Genomic DNA, 19,809 nt, shown 5'->3' with positions numbered 1-19,809 from the left:
ATTCTCCTGCCTTCTCCCTGTAACTTTAGATGCCTTGACTAATCAAGAACCTATCAATCTCAGTTTAAAATATACCCAATGGCTTGGCTTCCACAGCCATCTGTGGCAATGAATTCCACAGATTCACCACCCCTTAATTACAGAAATTCCCCCTAATCTCTATCCTAAAGGAACATCCCTCTATCCCAAGACTGTGACCCCTGCTTCTAGACTCCCGCACAATAGGAAACAGCCCCTCCATATCCACCCTACCTAGGCCTTTCAATATTTGACCCATTTCAATGAGATTCCCCCCTTATCCTTCCAAAATCTAGGATGTACAGGCCCTGAACGATCAAATGCTCCTCATACTTTAACCCTTTAATTCCCTGAATCATTCTCACAAACCTCCTTTGGATTCTGTCCTCAAGTGCACAACCATACACTTCCCTGCACTGTATAATTATATTGCAATATAATTGCACTTCCCTGCACTGCCACCTTTTTGCCATTCTCCTAATTTGAATAAGTCCTTCTGCAGACTCCCTGCTTCCTTAACATTACCTGCCTGGAAATAAGAGTACAGTTGATGTTTCGGGCCGAGACCCTTCAGCAGGACTGTTCCATAGAAGCTGCCTGGCCGATTGAGTTCCTCCAGCATTTTGTGTGTGTTGTTTGGATTTCCAGCATCTGCAGATTTTCTCGTTTGTAAAACAAGCACTTATCTTGTTCCATTCATACAGCTGAAATGCATAAGAGTGCATTGATGTAAAACAAGGTAAAATAATAACTGCAGAATGAAGTGTTCCAGTTGCAGGGAAAGTGCAGTGCAAGTTGACAATAAGGTGCAAGGTTGTGATACGGCAAACTGTGAGGTGACGAATCATCTTATTATGGTCAGTGATCTTCTACAACAGTGATTTTCAGGATTTTCAATGATTTTCAGAATCCTGGATGTGAAGCACCGTGCTAATTTTTTTGAAAAATACACATCTTAAGAAATGTAAATGGCCGCATGTCAAAAATAGTCGATAAAGTTTACAACTGTGAAGCCCAAGTTACCTCTAAACAGGGCATTCCCTACCATGTTAACACACCATTCTACTCTTCCCTTCCCCATTATAGTTAAATATATTTATACTTTTTCTAATTAACCACTTCCACAGGAACACTTTCCACATTCTTACTCTTTCCTCAGTGAACAAGTTTCTCCTGAATTCTCTAACGGCTTTATTAACAACTATCTTGTATTTACAGCCCTTGGTTTTGGTCTCCCTTGCAAGAGAAAATAGCTTCTCAATGTTCACTCTATCAAAACCCTTCATAATCTTAAAGATATCTGTCAGCTCAGACATAACTTTCTCTCTTCTGAAAAAAAAAAGAACCCCATTTATTCTGGCAATTCTGGGTAGTTATAGTCTCTCAGTTCTGTTGTCCTTCTAGTAAATCTTATTTTGCAGCTTCCCCAGTGCCTCTGTATCATTTTTATTTGGAAGCAGTGATTAAATAGGACTGAGTTTGGACTTTAATAGCCCACAAATTCTATGAAGATATGACTGAACGAGGTGAGACATTGCATTGTTTCAAGGTCCAGGGAAACAAGGAGTTCCAGGAGCTTCAATTCCAACACAGGTGCACACGGATAATTTGGTTACAACTGTCTTCACAAACTGGTGGATGTCAGCACAAAATTGGGCAAAGCGGAGCAAAATAAGAAAGATTTGACTCAGAGGAGCTGTGAGTCAAATAACTGCCCATACAGAGGGGCTGGGATGAACACCTGGATGTGAATTGGAATCGTGATTAAAAACTGCCAGAAATCAGCCTCTCCCTATAGAATTGACCAGACAATCTATGCTTCACTGCGTCCGATAGCAGCTAGTTACTAGGTGGGTTACTTTGAAGAACATGCCTTAATTGAAACATATAGGATCCTGAGGGCTCTCGACATGGTGGATGCAGAGAGGATGTTTCCCTTGGTGGGGGGAGCCTTTCAGTAGAGGGTCACTGTTTAAAAACTAAATGTCTGAATTGTAAAGCTTTAAGTTATCAATCGGGTGCGACTGGATAATTTGAGCTTGTTTTCCCCGGAGTGCAGAGGCTGAGAGTGGACCCAATATATAGAGGCATAGATAAGATAGATGTTCAAACTCTATTTTCCCCATGAGAGGGTAACAAACACAAGAGGGAGGAGCTTCAAGAGGAGGTTTAAAGAGGATCTGAGGGTTGTTTTTAGGACCTTGCTGCCAGAGGAGGTGATGGAATCAGATACATTCTCTAATGTGCAAGTGGCACGTAGACAGACAAGGCACAGAAGGAAATGGCTCTAATGTGGGCAAATGGGATTGGTGTAGATTGGTACAAGGGTGGGCATGGATGTGGTGGGCTGAACGGCCTGTTTTTGTGCTGTCACACACTAAATGCAAGATAGGTGGTATGCTGGTGTAGCAGCAAACTGCTTTACCACACCAGCAATCATTGATTGAAGTCCAATTTCCATTGCTGCCTGAAAGGAACTTGTGCATTCTTATCAAGACCATGTAGGTTTCCTAAGTGCACTGGTTTCCTCCCACCTCCCAAAAATACATACCGTTCAGGGTCAGCGAGTTGTGGGCATGCCTCGTTGGCACCAGAAGCCTGGTGACACTTGTGGGCTGCCCAACACAATTCTTGCAGATTTGATTCAATACAAACAATGAATTTTGATATAAACATGGTAAATAAAGCTAATATTTATTGATTTGCTTTTGAACTGATTGTGGATTTAGGAAAAAGACATCGGGAGAACATACACTAGTCCTCATTGAGGGGTCAGCAGCTTCAAGCTCCTGGGTGTAAAGATCTCAGTGAATCTATTCTGTGCCCACCATGGATTCAATCACAAAGAAGGCGCAGCAGTGGCTCTACGTAAGGAATTTGAGGAGATTTGGTATATCCCCAAAGACTCTTATACATTTCAATATAGGAACCACGGAGAGTATTCTGACTGGGTGCATCACCATCTGTATGAAAACTCCAATGCACACGAGCCTGCAGACTGAGCCAGCTCTAACATGGCCACAACCCTCCCCACCACTGAAGACATCTTCAAATTAAAGCCATAAGATATAGAAGCAGAATTAGGCCATTTGGCCCATTGAGTCTGCTCTGCCATTTCATCATGGCTGATGCATTTCCCCCTCACCCTTATTCTCCTGCCTTCTCTCTGTAACCTTTCACACCCTAACTATAGGCATCTGTTAGTCTCAGGAGACCATAGCTTTGCGCCTTGGAAGGTTTCCAGGGCGCAGGTCAGGGCAGAGTTGTATGGGAGACCGGCAGTGGCCCAAGCTGCAGGCTTTCCCCTCTCCACACCACCGATGTTGTCCAAGGGAAGGGCACTAGGACCCAAGCAGCTTGGCACCGGTGTTGTCGCAGAGCAATGTGTGGTTAAGTGCCTTGCTCAAGGACACACATGCAGCCTCAGCTGAGGTTCGAACCAGTGACCTTCAGATCACTAGACCGATGCCTTATCCACTAGGCCACGCGCCAACACACACCCTAACTAATCGAGAATCTATCAACCTCTGCCTTAAATACACCTAATGATCTGGCCTTCACAGCCATTTATGGCAACAAACTCCACAGATCCATCACCCTTTGACTAAAGAAATTTCTCCTCATCGCCGCTCTAAATGGACATCCTCTATTCTGAGGCTGTGCCCTCTGGTCCTAGACTCCGATCATTTGATATTCCACCCCTCCCCCAATTCTTCTAAACTCCTCTGATGCCCAGAGCCATCAACCACTCCTCATATGATAAGCCTTTCATTCTCAAAATCATTCTTGAGAACCTCCTCCAATGTCAGCACATCATTTCTTAGGTAAAGGCCCGGAACTGCTCTCAATACTCCAAGTGAGGCCTCACCAGTGCGTTACAAAGGCTCAGCATTACATCCTTGCTTTTATAATGCAGTGTCTCAAGAAGGTAGCATCCACTCATAACGACCCACACTAAATGGGACATGCTCTCTGGACACTACCATCCAGGAAGCAGAATAGAAGCCTGAAAGACCCACGTCCCCTCTTCTATCTCGTTTCTGAATTGCTCATATACCCACGTACACTACCCCATTATTCCTTTTTTTAATCTGTACTATTTATGTTACAGTGCTTTTATGTCTTTGCTGATGTACTTCTACCACAAAACAACAAATTTCACATCAGCTAAATTAATGATAATAAACCAGATTCTGATTCTGAGAAGGAATAAAGTTAGGCAGAAGGCCTGGCATTGACCTAGATGCTGAATAAATCTGAAATGCAATGATGATTATTTTGTTTGCTAATGTCCTTCAGGAAAGGAAATCTGTTATCCTTACCCAGTCAGTCCTCTTATGTGACTCCAGACTCTACCCTCTAGTGTGGCCAGCTCTCAGCTACAATAAGAAACCACCTGACCCAGGATAATTGAGAGAAAAGTAAATGGTCACTTTGCCAATGACATCCATGTCTCCCGAATGAATACATTAAAAAAAAGTAATGAAGGAGTTTAGTGTCGTTGGACACTAAAGAAGCATTACACCAAATCCCATCTGTGCTCTCAGTGTGTAGAAGCACCTGCAGAGATGCTAAAACCACGAAAATCCAACAGAAGTGGGGAGGAGAGACATCAAATATGAAGAGCAGAAAGTGAGATATATCACACAGTATGAAAGGATATTTTTAACCTCAACATTTATTTAAAGCTCTTTGACATACATCTATTCAATAATATCTCAACACAGGCTCAATAATATTTTGTTAATAAATTTCATTCCACCACAATGTAATGTTCCTGAGGATGTTGGTGCCTACAATTGGATCACATAACACTCTTTTCCTCAAATTGATTTAACCCAGAGTAAATCGCGTTTGTGGCCAGTTCCCCAGGCCACATCACACCAATTGGGAAATTTGATCGGCCACTTCACTCCCTAGCGAATTTTGCCTCCAGATCACACGGGAGGATGCCGTCCACAATGCAAACTCTATTTTGCAGTTTTGCAAGGGAAATTGAGCCACATCTAAATCGCAAGAGATTCTGCATATGCTGGAAATGTTAGGCAGCACACACAAATGCAAGACAGGCAACATCTATGCAAGGGAGCAAACAGTCAAGAGTTTGGGCTGGGAGATACAGCCTCTCACCGATTTCCCTCAGAGCTCTGCCATTTGCAGTATATATCCTACCCCATTTAACTTCCAAAGATCCATCACCCCATAATTGTTGGGATTAAATTCCATCTGATCCATACAGTAGTTCTGCATGAGGAACGGGGAAAGTTTACCTTGGATCAACAACCCCAGATATGCCTGAAATACTGGCTAATGGGGGAAGAGAAAGCTTTGCAATATTCTGTCTCAATCACAGCTTCAGAACAAGCAAAACACCTTACGTTTGTTAAGTTGCACTACAATAATATTGGAATCTGTTCAAAAACAACTGTAAAATAGATAAATTACAGTCGTTCCAAGTACTGGTTGAAACATTGGCCAGATTATCAGGTGATGTTTAAACAGCAAAAAAGCACTTTGGTTTAAGTCTCAAATGGAAGATAACATTCCTTACCTGTCGTGTTAGGATGTTCCCCACCTCCACCCCCACCCCTTCTTTTTCTGGCTGCTGCCTTCTTCCTTTCCAGTCCTGATGAAAGGTCTCAGCCTAAAACGGTTTATAAAAACTGGAACTCAAAAGATGCTGCCTGACCTGCTGAGTTTCACCAACATCTTGTGTGCGTTGTTCAAGATTTCCAGCATTTGCAGAATCTCTTTTCTGTAGCCATAAAGCATTACAGCACACAAACAGACCCTTCTGTCCATCTAGTCTGTGCCAAACTTTATTCTTCCTAGTCCCATCGACCCACAGCACTCCCATCCACACCTATCCAAAGTTCTCTTAAATACTGACATCAAATCCATACCCATCACTTCCACTGACAGTGCATTCCACACTTACATCACCTTGCATGAAAAAATCCCTCCTCAGGTTTCACCTTTCACCCTTTAACCATGATCTCCAGTTCTAGTTTTACCTAATCTCAGTGGAAAAAGCCTGCATTTATGTGTCATAATTTTGAATAATCAAGTTTAATATCACTGGCATATGTCGTGAAATATGTTGTTTTGTGGTAGTACATTGCAATACATAATAAAAAAACTATAAATTACAGTAAGAAATATATATAATTAAATTAAATTATTGGTGCTAAAAAGAAATAAAAAGTGAGTTGGTGTGCATCGGTTCATTGTCCATTCAGAAATCTAACGGTGGTGCAGAAGAGGCTGTTTTTTAAAATGTTGAATGTGTGTCTTCAGGCTCCTGTACTTCCTTCTCGATGGTAGCAATGAGAAGAGGGCATGTCCTGGGAGATGGAGTCCTTCATGATGGATGCTGTCTTTTTGAGGCATTGCTTTTTGCAAGTGTCTTCACTGCTGGGGAGGCCAGTGCCCACCATGGAGCTGGCCGTGTTTTCAACTTTCTCCAGCTTTTCCCGATCCTGTGCAGTGGCCCCTCCATACCAGACAGTGATGCGACCAGTTAGAACGCTCTCCATGGGGTAAACACAAGCAGGGTTTTCCACTGAGGTTGGGTTGGACTACAACCAGAGGTCAATGATTAAGGGCGAAAGGTGAAAGGTTTAAGGAGAAACATCTTCACTCAGAGGGCTGTGAGTGTGGAATGAGCTGCCAATGTACATGATACGTGCAAGCTCAACTTCAACATTTAATAGAAGTTTGGATAGGTACATGGATGGTACAGGTTTTGGAGGGCTATGGTCCAGGTGCAGGTCGTTGGGAGTAGGTAGTTTAAACAGCTCAGCATGGACTAGAAGGGCCAAAGGGCTTGTTTCTGTGCTATATTTTGTCTGTGACTCTATCTGTAGAAACGAAAGAGTCTTTGGTGACATACCAAGTTTCCGCAAACTCCTAGTCAAATATAGCCATGGTTATTCCTTTGTAATTGCATCAATATTGGCCCAGGGTAGATCTTCACAGATGTTGAACCCAGGAACTTGAAACTGCTAAACCTTTACACTGCTGATCTCTCCATGAGGAACGGTATGCAGTACCTTGATTTAAGTCCACAATCAATTCCTTGGTCTTACTGATGTTGGGGGCAAGGTTGTCGTTTCCACACCACTCAACCAGCTGATCTACCTCACTCCGATGTGCCCGTATTCCCCTATCAAATTTCCTCCATTCTCCAGAGAATCCAGTTCTAACATATTCAACCTTTCCCTGTAACTCAGGTCCTTAAGGTCTGACAGCATCCTGGTAAATTTTCAGAACTGCACACGATGCTCCAAATTTGGCTTTACCAACATCTTACACAACTTCAACATAATATCACAACTCCTGTGCTCAGTACTCTAATTTATGAAGGCCAATGTGCCGAAAGCTCTCTTTACAAACCATCTACAGAAGCTGTGACACCACTTTCAAGCGATTATGGATCTATATTCTGAGATCCCTCAGTTCTACCGCACTCCTCCTTACCCATACTGTTAAGTCCTGCCCTAGTTTGTCCTCCCAAAGAGTAATACCACACACTTGTCTGGATTAAATTCCACGTGTCATTTTTCTAGCTGGTCCTGATCCTGCCCCAAGCTTTGATACCCTTCCTTCTCTCCCGTCATGGAGTTATCCGCAAAATTGCTGGTCCAGTGTAGGAAGCAACATTTTTGCCCCTGGAATCGACACTTAACCGTTTATGAATAATCTTGATCCGAGTTCTCTCAAGTGGGCAACACTCATCTCATTAGTTTACAACAGAAATATTCTGCTCAGTGTGAGGTTTTTACCTTGGCCTGAGGCTGTGGAATGAAAACTAACACAATCCCAGCAGGCATGCATAAGTTATGGGTGGCTATAATTCTATAGCTGTATAGTAGAGAGCATGGCCAAGTGGTTAAGGCATTCGTCTAGTTAACTGAAGGTTGCTAGTTCGAGCCTTGGCTGAGGCTGCATGTGTGTCCCTGACACTTAACCACACATTGCTCTGCGACAACACCGGTGCCAAGCTGTATGGGTCCTAATGCCCTTCCCAGGGTGCGGAGAGGGGAGACTTGCAGCTTGGTCCATAAAAAAATCCTTGCCCAGGTCAACTTTCCTGCAAATCCATGGTCTATCTAAAGGAGGCCTACTGGGTGAAATACAGCCTGGTATGGAGGTTCCAATGCACAGGATCACAAGGGGTTATAGACTGTAATAGACCCAGGCACTACCCTGCCCACCACCGAGGACATTTGCAAAGGACCATGCTTTCAAGCTCAAGAAAGTCCCGAAGTTCCATCACTAAGGACACTCACCATTTGGGGTATATCCTCCTCATGTTACTATCATTGAGGAGGAGGTACAGATACCTGAAGATACACAATCAGCAATTAAACTGCCCTTCCCTATCAGATTTCTGAATGGTCCATGAACCCTTGTATTACTGCACTATTTATTTTGGTAATCTATAGTTTTTTTGTCTTTGCATTGTTTTGGCTTCAACGAATCAACAAATTTCACTTCATCTGAGTAAATGATGATAAATCTTATTTTGATAGTGATGCTTCTTTTGTTTCAGAAGTTTAGGCTCAGGATTCTGATCTGGATATAATTTGATTCAGCTACTCTGTAACCCCAGAACACAGCTGCTTTTTCCTTCCTGCCATGGCAACAATCAACCACTACCTTTTTACTACAGGGCGATGACTGCCTTGGTACCTTCAGCCTTGGGCAGGTGGTCTTTTGCACAAGTGGGGAGCAGGGTCCTGGCTTCAACTGTAAAAAGCTAGTACGACTAAGCAGTGGTTCAATTAGTGGACGAGTGTTCTAGATGCCTGGACTTGACCTGAGTTTGAATCCTGCCACGGCAATGTGCAATTTAATTTCAATTGACAATTAAGTGGAAAAGCAAGTCTTGAACCAGAAAAAAAACACTTCAGAATTGTTGTAAATACACACCCAGTTCATTAAAGACCTTCAAAGGAAGACATCTGCTGCCCTTACTTGGTCTGGCCTGTGTGTTTTTTGGTCACCAGCACCGTGTTTCTGTTGAAATGGCCCAATGAGCCACTCCACTATGTGAATGCAGCTCAGCTCTGCTAGTGGTGGGTACTGAACAGTGGCCTTGCCAAAGGCACCCACATCGAAATGTATCTAGATAAAGTGAGCAATGGGCAAGAGCAGGAATAATTGGAAGCGACGCGAGAGTTACTCTCAATCAGTCCAAAATCAGAAAGGAATTCTTTGTGAAGATTCACGAATCTGGAGAAGTCCTTGCCCCTTTCACTGGGCAGAAGATTGAAAAGCCTGAATGCAAATACCACCAGGCACAAGGACAGCTTCTATACTATCCTGCTGTAATGAGGCTACTAAACAATCCACTAGTACAGTAAGACAGATTCTTGACTTCATTACCTCATTGTAGTCATGTGCCTTATTGTCTACCTGCACTGCACTTTCACTGTAACTGCAATCCGTTATTATTTATCCTTGCAGTGTTGTAATAAAGTGATCTGTTTGTCACTGTACATTGTTACATAAACTGATTTAATGCAGGCCAACAACACAAGAAACAACTCAAATTCACTGGAGTGTGCTACTGGAGGAACAGGTCTGGAAGTTCCGTTCCAGGGAATAGAAGAGCAGGGAAAGGTTGTTAAACTTGTACAAAAATCACAGCTTGGTCTCCGTGTCATGACAAGAAGTAGAGCACTGGGTGAGGTCACAGACAAAATTTGTAGGATGTACCAGATTTGGCACCCTACTATTCCCATCACAGAATATCGACCAGACTGGGACCCTTTTCCTCAAAGTGGAAGGAAGGTGTGATCAGAGAGATTATAGAAGGGATAAATTTTGTAAACACTGAGTTTGGGGGGGGGGGGAATAAATATCCACTGAGACATATTCAATACTAATAAAGCCAATAAGGAATTCTAGAGAAACCTGCTTATCCATTTTGGTGATGATTTAGAACTTCCAGCAAGCTCTGGATGAGATGGGAAGCCTGGATGTGTCTGAGATGAAGTTGGGTAAGTACATGACACAGAAGGGAATAGAATGCTTTGAAAGTATTTGACGAAGCAGATTGTAAGGAGACTTGTGTATAGCACTGATTCCAGCATGGAGCTGCTGGACTGAATGGCCTTTTTAGTGCAATTGTACGTCCATTCTTTTCAGTAGTTCCTTGGTGATTTTTGCGTCTGGAAAACTCCAAGTTCATGCAATGAAAAGAGGAAAGACAGGACTCTGGTAAAAGTAAATTCCGTTTATTCAACAATCCCATATTACACCTCGGAGGGTGCCCTGCAGGTTCTTCACCACACTTGTGTGTGCAACTTCAGGATCGCCAAAGGAGGACAACTCTGAGCCAACTGCAAACTGCAGATACAAGGCACAGTCAGGGGTAACTGCTCCAAATAAAAACCACTTCCCTTCCCAAACTCTGAACAGTTTGCAGGACTCTCGAGAAGCAGCTCACTTACTGACAGTTCAGTCCATCTTCGAATTTATCATCATTTTAGGAGTGCTGGCAGGGGAGGGAAGTGGAGGGAATGTTAATTAGTGTGAAGATGGCCAACCTGACAGCATGGGAAGGCGTGCTAATAGGCATTGCAAGCTGTAGGCAATACTTCCAGGATTCAAAATTCAAAGCATAAACACTTAAGGCACATAGAATATTTTCACGTGCACTTATTAGATTAACCCCAACACAGTGAAAGCCCAGAAGAGTAGACAGACAGAAGCTTTAAGCATTTCCTTAACCAATCAATATAGTACCCTTTCCAGACCACTGGATTCAAACAGCCCAAACCCTCGCAGCAAATTCCATACATAAAGACATCTAAACTAATAGAGGGAAGTGTGGAAGGGTGAGTCACTGGCCTGTACATTCTGCTTCTGCCCACTCACCTGCATCGCAGTGGTCTCTTTCCTGTACCCTCCCCGGTAGCGATCTGCCCCCTTCCCCCTCACCTGTCTGCTCTAGTTCCACTGTCTACCCCGTTCCCAATGGCCTGCTAGTGGAATGATTTACTCCAGCAGCCAGCATTTGCTCTCTTCACTGAGCGTTCAACCATTCAAATGCTAAGTTGAAAAATCAAACACAACAAAGCAATCAGAGCAGGTGCTGGCCGTGCCAGCGGACTCCTGCTACTGAACGGTTCAGCACCGGACTGGGGCAGGATGGAGGAAGCATTAGTACACAGTGCTAACTCCCTAGTTTCTGTACTTTGACACTCACAGCCAACCCTGGAGCTGCGTAGAATACAGAAATCCTGGTGTTTGCAACTGCAACTAACCCAGATGGAGCTGCATCAGTGCCAGCGATCTCTGGTGTTGGGTAGCTTCAGACTATCTTTGCACAGGTGGAGGGTGCTTCGTTGGCAGAACATCTTTACTCAAATGACAGCCCACAGGACCAGCCTGTGCTGCACCACCGGTGGACGCCATCTTTTCACACTGTGTAATCACAGCGAACTGGGCTTCTATGAAGACCCTGGAGCCCCTCTGCCATAGTTACCTGCAAACATTCTCCACTTTAATGGCCTCTTGGAGCTTGGAGCCTGAAATCTCTGTTGCAGAAGTGAGCGAGGAGCCGGCAGATTCCCAGGCTTGAGTAACGGGGGTTTCCACTGCAGAAGCCACTGGTGTTGACAACTGCTGAACAGCAGACTGCAGGGCCCACAACCAGCGGTCCAGCATGGCCGTGCCATCTCCCACGGTTGTGTGAACAGAAGCGAGCGATTGCCCTACACTGACCGCGTGCTTCAACAGCCTCTGCTTGAAGACAGGCCCCCCCTGACATCTGGATCTACATCTGCCTCAGTTGGTGGGCCCAGCACAGGGGGCCTCCACCCCTCACAAGAAGGCACCTCATCATCTACCAGTACTGGTCCCCTTCCCTCATCGATGGTTCACTCATCCTCAACACTCGGATCTCCCCCAGTGGGTGTATCTGTACTGGCGCTTGCTTCAAGACGGGATGGGGACATTTGGTGCTCAGGTGTGCGGTGCAGTTCTGCAGCAGTGCCAGATGACCCACTTGTTCCACCTGGTCTGTGGAGAGATACAGAAGGCAAGAGATGAGTATGGTGGCTACCATCCCCTCCAGCTCATAACAAACAAGAGATGAACTTGTGGGCAAAGTCATTGTGACTCAATCCTGTCCTCATCAGCACGCACACTCACACTTACACACACACTCACTCACTCACTCACCACTGAGGGTGGACGTGACACAAAGTCCCACAGGGTCAAGGCTCTGAAAGGTTTCCTTCCCAAAAAGAGCAATCATGTCATTCTCAAACTCGGTCAAGGTTTTGATGTCCCGCTGAGGTCTGGTGGGATCTTACGTTGGAAGCAAGTTTCTGCTGAGAAGATGAAAGCTGTGGAGGTGAGACTAGAGTTTCTCCTCACGTTCAAATACAAAGCAGGCATTGCGAAGGTCACTGCTATACTCACTACAAATACCCGGTCCATTTTTGCAACTGGTGCACCTTGATGCACGCCCTAACTGAAGTACATCAAGCTTAGTGTTGACCTGATCTCCTGGAAGAAAGAGACAATATCCTGGAGCTTACAGATCCCCACAGTTATCGTAACTTACCACTTCCCACCCTACTTCCAGTAAAAAAAAATTATTCCTTTTTCTCAGTTCCTTCACTTCTGCTGCATCTGTTCCCAGGATGTGGTTTTCCTTTTCAGGACATCAGGGATGTCCTCCTTCATCAAAGAGCAGTTTCCCTCCCTCTACTATTGATGCTTCCCCCACCTTCTCCATTTCCAGAACATTTGTACTCACTCCATCTTCCCACTGCCCCAACAGTGATAGATTTCCTCGTCCTTACCCACCGTCAGCCTCCGCATTCAACACATCATTCCCCACCACCTCCAAAGCGATCTTACCACTATATTCTTCCCTCCTCCCCCACCTACGTTCTGCAGGGATCGCTCCCTCCACGATTCCCTGGTCCAGGTGAGGCAACACTTCACCTGCGAATGCTCTGGGATTGTCTATTTTGTCCAGTGCTGCTGATGCGGCCTCCAGGTGGGACCCATCGTAAAGCGGGGGACTGCTTCGTTGAGCACCTCCGCCCCGTCTGCCAAAAGTGGAATTTCCTGGTGTCCAAATATTTTAATTCTCATCACCATTCCCATTCTGACATGATGTTCAATCGCCTTCTCTTGTGCCAAGAAGAGGCCACCCTAAGGGTGGAGGAGCAACACCTTATATTCCGACTGGGTAGCCTCCAACCTGATGGCGCGAATATTGATTTCTCATTCCGATTTTTTGAAAAAAACCTACCCTTCCTCTCTTCCCCACTCTGGCCTAGCTCTTCTCCTAGGTCCCCTCCTCCTCCTCTTTCTCCTGTAGTCCACTCTACTCTCCTATCAGGTCCCTCCTTCTCCAGGCCCTGACTTTTCCCTCCCACCCGGCATCACCTATCACCTTCCAGCACGCCTCCTTCCCCTCCCTCCACCTTGTTACTCTGGCACCTTCCCTTTTCCTTTCCTGTCCTGAAGCAGGGTCTCGGCCTGAAACGTCGACTCTTTACTCTTTTCCACAGATGCTGCTTGACCTACTGAGTTTCTCCTGCATTTTGTGTGTGTTGCTTTGGATTTCCCGCATCTGTAGAATTTCCCGTGTGCAATATCCAGAATATTTCAGACAAATGAGCAGATTCTGGCTATTCAGCCCATCGAATCTGCTCCGCCATTCCATCATCATCATTATGAGCCCCATCGTACGATGTGGGTGATCGTGGTCTTTACCATGATTGTCCTTGGCAGATTTTTCTACAGGAGTGGTTTGCCATTGCCTTCCTCTGGACAGTGTCTTTACAAGACGGGTGACCCCAGCCATTATCAATACTCTTCAGAGATTGCCAGGTATCAGTGGTCGCAAAACCAGGACGTGATACGCACCAGCTCCTCATAAGACCATCTACCGCCTGCTCCCATGGCTCATGTGATCCTGATGGCGGTGGTCCTTGCCTGAGGGTGAACTGCAGAGTATGAAGGGAAGAAGTGCCTTACTCCTTCGAAAGAGACGCATCTCCACCCACTATCTATGTATCTGTCCGAAATCAGGAAAACCCATTGGCGTCTATAATGTCACCCTCCACCCCAGAATCTGAAATGTTTTATAAGACCGCTTTTCAAGTACAACACTGTAGCAGTTGAATCACCCAGCCAGAGAAGGCGAACGTCCAAGCAGTGGGTAATGGGATTAGTATAGAGAACTACTAATCCTATTAGTACAGCTGAGGTTGAGAGGGCTGAAAGTTTCAAGTTCCTAGGAATAATCACCAGTACCCTGTCCCTGGTCCAACCACTTCAAAGCCACTGCCAAGAAAGCTGATCAGCACCTCTACTTCCTCAAGAGGGTTAAAAAAATTTGGCATGCCTTGTTGACCCTTACCAATTTTTTCTCAATGCTCCATAGAAGGCATCCTATCTGAATGCATAACGGCTTCGTCTGGCAACTGTTCTGGCCATAGTGCAGTAATATATGACTGCAGACATCACAGAAACAAGCCCTTCGGCCCATCTAGTCCATGTCGGCCTGATCTTCTGCCCAGTCCCATCTACATGTACCAGGACGATATCCCTCCCAACCATGCACGAATCCAAACCTCACTTCAGTGCTACAACTGAACCGGCACCCATCATTCTTCAATTCCAATGCGACACCCCCCCCCCCACCCCTGGCGATGAAGCGCTCAGTGGTGCCTCTACCCCCAAGGCCACCTCTTACCCTGTTCCACCTTCCCTTGCCCCATTCCCCTTTACCCCTGTTCCCTCACCCCGCCTCCTCCACCCATTCCCTTTACCTCAGTGCTCCTCCTCAAGTCGCGCACCTCGTCCCGGGTTTGGAGCGGCGGGTGATCTTCTCCGTGACGGAGAGCCAGGCCGGCGGCCGCCCGCCCTCCAAACCCGGGTCCCGGTCCCGGTCCCGGGCAGCCTCATCGTCACCAGACCCGGGGGAACGGGACCGAAAACCGCCCCCCACCCCACCCCACCCCACCCCACACACTGTCCTTGCACCGAAACCGACCGAGGAGCGGCGATTCCCTGAAGAACCCGAACTACAACGACCGCCGGGCACAGCTCGCTGTCGGCGCTGCCTGTGGGGAGCGGTACTCATCTTCCTTTGTGCTCAGCACAGCCCGCGTCTGCGGGAAGGTGCTTACCGCCGCCTGCTGTAATTGAGTATGCAGGGGATCAGACCCTGCCTCCTAAACCTGCTTTAATTAAAAAGTTCACCAGGGCCCTGCCCGACTTAACTGTGTCTGCCTCAGGAGCCAGAATATCCTGCAAACTAGGCAGCCCACACCTACCCAGTAATTGCCTCAACAACTTCCCGCGTTCCAGTGATTGTTTGTGGCACATCACGATCACATGCTCCATAATCTCCTGAACCTTACAAAAATCAAATTCCCATGCTAACCAACAAGTGCCAAAGTCGACTACCAACCAGTATGTCCCCAAACCAAAGTCTTACCAACCACATATACTCCCTCCTATTCATTCCCAAAAGGTGGCTCTCCTTGGCAGATGGAAACAAATTGTAATACCACTTCCCTGACCCACTCCTATCCCTCAATTTCTGCCATTTTCCTGTCTCAACCCTAGCCCTAACTCAACACAAGATTTGGCTTCATAATTTCCCATATAAACTAGAATATCTACCTCAGACTTAGTCAGTGCCTGTTTTGTTATATCATCTACCCTTTCATTACCCACATGTGCAGGTTCCCAACAAAACTGTGCTACTATTCCTGCACTCTCCAGAACATATAGATTATAATAAACTTCCATCAATGGATCAAGTCTTCTTAAACGCTTCAATTCCAAACTGCTGTACGGAGGCAGAGTCTGATCCACATCACTACTCTGTTTGGCTTAACTTGTCCAACCCAGTGCAGATTAACATTAATGGCCATAAATTATGTTGTATGGATAGACAACACACCTGTCAGTCTTTATCCCATCTCAACATTAAACCATGGGATAAACTGAGCCCACCCAGTTACTAAATGGGTCTTCCGACCATCTGTAAAGAAAAGCAAAACAGAAATATACCGTTGCCGTAAATGACCAGACACCCTCTCACCACCCACAAGATCCCGTCTATCCTCCAATAATGTCAAATCTATTCCTACATCTGGGAATTTCCACAGTGGGACTCCTGACCAGGCCACAGTTGGACTAATCCACATATCTCCAAGACCATATTCCCACACATATTTGCTATTGCCCAAAACATTTACCAACTTTGCTAGTATATTCCCAACAATCACTGAAAACAGAACACATCCAATGGAATGCACCCCCACCCCACCCTACTAAGCAAGTATGCATGGCTCAATTTTTCTCCCCACAGATGAAGAGACATCTTGTTTAATTCAACCCCCAATGCATTCTTTAGGTGTGGTCCAGAATGCTCCACTACAGATTCTAAATGCACATCCAACCTATATAAAGCTGAACGAGCTGCCTTTCTGTAATTCATACAATCATAATCCAGACAAGAGCATATTAAAGCAAAATAAATTGTCAACAGAACACCCTAGAAGAGCCCCAGTCATACCCAGCCACACAGTGCATAAAGTTAATGACTTTATATGTGTTCTCCAAGTCAGTCTTGCATCCAGCCATAGCCCCAAATTTTTAAACACAGGGACCCGGGACAGCAAACACCCATAAAGAGTAAGATGAATAGAATACACACTCTGTTTCCAAGTAAAACCCAATATGTTGATTTAGAAACAGAAAATTCTTCCACTGCTGATAACACAGACCTTGCTACTTGGGCAGTATTATAACCCCTTTACCACAGAAACACCACAAAAAAAAATTTTCCTCAATAAGTTCCCATTATTCTCTCAAAGCCTCCTCAGACAGCTCCGGACCTGGACTCTAAAAGTTCACAATTTTGATGTTGCCCTGTGGATTTAACAATTCAATAATTAGCATTGAGCATTCTCTGGAGAAGACAGATGAATTCCATACAGCAAACCCTCCTTCACAAAGGTGGCACAGCCTCCTGTACATCTATCATACCTCACAGCCTCTCAACCCAGAACCTTAAACGATAAATGTGATCACAACCAAGTTTCTTGTACACGAACCACACTCAAGGGAACACTAAGATCTAAAACAGATGTTTCAAGTTCCTGTCCATTTGCCAATAGACTTCTCGCATTCCAATGAAGGACTGTAAGTTGATCTGAAAAGATCGATGTGTAGCACCTTGCGTATAATCACCCTCCATCACCAGCCCATTCCCTCTACTATCATTCCCAATTACTCTCCATCACCAGCCCATTCCCTCTACTATCATTCCCAATCACCCCCATCACCAGCCCATTCCCTCTATTATCATTCCCAATCACCCTCCACCACCAGCCCAATCCCTCTACTATCATTCCCAATCACCCTCCACCACCAGCCCATTCCCTCTATTATCATTCCCAATCACCCTCCACCACCAGCACATTCCCTCTATTATCATTCCCAATCACCCTCCACCACCAGCCCATTCCCTCTATTATCATTCCCTCTATTATCATTCCCAATCACCCTCCACCACCAGCCCATTCCCTCTATTATCATTCCCAATCACCCTCCACCACCAGCCCATTCCCTCTATTATCATTCCCAATCACCCTCCACCACCAGCCCATTCCCTCTACTATCATTCCCAATCACCCTCCACCACCAGCCCATTCCCTCTATTATCATTCCCAATCACCCTCCACCACCAGCCCATTCCCTCTATTATCATTCCCAATCACCCTCCACCACCAGCCCATTCCCTCTATTATCATTCCCAATCACCCCTATCACCAGCCCATTCCCTCTATTATCATTCCCAATCACCCTCCACCACCAGCACATTCCCTTTACTACCGTTCCCCAACTCTTCTCTGTGGAGTACTTCATGTACCTTTTTTGCAGTACTAATCCCAGAACCTTGATAGTGGATCCACCACTATTCTGACTTTATCAAATTTCTTTCCCATCTGTACTACTCCACTAACCACAGCACATAGAAACGTAAAACCCTGTTTTTTTTTGGAGAATCAATACCTCTCTAGATGCCTCACCTCTCACGCTTCCCACCTGCAAAACCTCACTCCATGGACTTCCTCCATCAGAAGCCTTGCAAGTATTCGTTTTAACCCGAGGAATCAAATCTTCTCGCTGCTTCAGCATAAGAAATACGATGAGCACCCCACAGTCGCAGCACCTTGTCCCAGCAGCACAGTTCCCATAATCCAGCACTTTGCACATCGCAAACATGTCCTACTCGTTGGCATTTAAAACACCGCAAAGGTGGAGGGTCATACACTCTTATAGAATAACTAATGCAGCCTAAATAAACTTCTGACGTAAACAATTCAACAGAACAAACTATTAATTTCTCTTCTCTCCAAGTCTGTTATCACTTACCCAAAAGTATTTTACCCCGTCTCAGATTGTCCGTGATATCTTCCACAGATTCACAGAGGTACATCTGAAATAACACCCGAACCTTCATTTCTCGCGTCTACAGTCTTAATTTTCAGTATTTTCTCCTCTTGTTTTAAATCAACACATATAACCAACACCCTACCTTTGCTAAGACACATTGATCACTTTACCAACACCCTTCAGAATAGCCTTCGTCGATCTAACCGGACGAAGATGTTTATCAGATTTAGATATGAAGGTAATCATTACCCTGAAGTAGACATCAACTTCCATCCCAGTCCTAATGTCCTTCACGGGGCGACCCTCCACCCGACCCCGACTCGTTTTCCTTTTACTTCTTGCCAAACTCCATTCAATACTCCCCATCTGAACTTTCCGCCAGAGGCTCTCCTCGGTCACATTACAGGCGGTGAAAACCCTAGCGGTCTCTTCCGAGCAAAACTTGTGCATCAGAGTCGCTCCCACAATCGCCGCCTCCGCCAAAGCTCCGTGTCCTCGGAGCAGTAATCCGAATTCGGAGCCTCGGTGGCCACCATGCAGAGGTCCGAGGACACGGGGACTACAACTCCCAGGAGGCAGCGCGGCACCTAGCGCAGCTGAGTCTGCGCGCAGGCGTCCTTCGCACTCACAGTCCGACCCGGACTTGCGGACCGCAAAGTTCTGGAGTCTCTGGTCCGGGGCTCGGAAAATGCTGCTGGAGGAACTCAGTAGGTCAGGCAGCATCTGTGGAAAAGAGGACAGTCCCTTCTCGGCCCGAAACGTCGACTCTACTCTTTTCCAGGGATGCTGCCCGGCCTGCGGAGTTCCAGCAACATTTTGTGTGTGTTGTTTGGATTTCCAGCAACTGCAGATTTTCTCTTGTTTATGATAAAATAGGAGGAGGGGCGGGTAGTGATGAGGAAGTAGGGAGTGTGTAGAATGACTTAGATAGATTGGGGGAAATGGCAAAGAAGTGGCAGATGGAATACAATGTAGGGAAGGGTATGGTCACTTTGGCAGAAGGATTAAAGGAGTAGACTATTTTCGAAACGGGAAGAAAATTCAAAAAGCCGAGTTGCAAAGGGACACGGCAGCAGTCGTACTGGATTCTTTAAAGATTAACTCGCAGGTTGAGTCGGTGGGAAGGAAGGTAAATCCAATGTTCGCATTAATTTCCAGAGACAGGAATACAAAAGGAAGGCTTTAGTGCTGAGGCTTTATAAGGCATTGGTTAGACTGTACTTGGAATATCTGAGTGTTTTGGGCACCTTATCTAAGAAAAGATGTGCTGGCATTTGAAAGGTCGAGAAGAGGTTCACAAGCAACTTCAATCATGCTTGTTTGAAGAAATCCCTG

General features: G+C 45.6%; 1 long non-coding RNA gene across 1 annotated transcript; it reads right to left on the bottom strand.

Annotated features, from left to right (window-relative positions):
• Positions 1-10,241: 10,241 nt before the first annotated feature.
• On the bottom strand, positions 10,242-19,014 carry LOC132379739 (uncharacterized). Its single transcript, XR_009507524.1, has 2 exons — positions 18,724-19,014; positions 10,242-12,051 (listed from the first exon to the last, which is right to left on the bottom strand). It is a non-coding gene; the product is annotated as an uncharacterized LOC132379739 (long non-coding RNA).
• Positions 19,015-19,809: the final 795 nt, after the last annotated feature.

Source organism: Hypanus sabinus, chromosome 22 (assembly GCF_030144855.1).
Source record: "Hypanus sabinus isolate sHypSab1 chromosome 22, sHypSab1.hap1, whole genome shotgun sequence".
NCBI lineage: Eukaryota > Metazoa > Chordata > Chondrichthyes > Myliobatiformes > Dasyatidae > Hypanus > Hypanus sabinus.
This window is presented reverse-complemented; position numbering and strand designations above follow the sequence as displayed.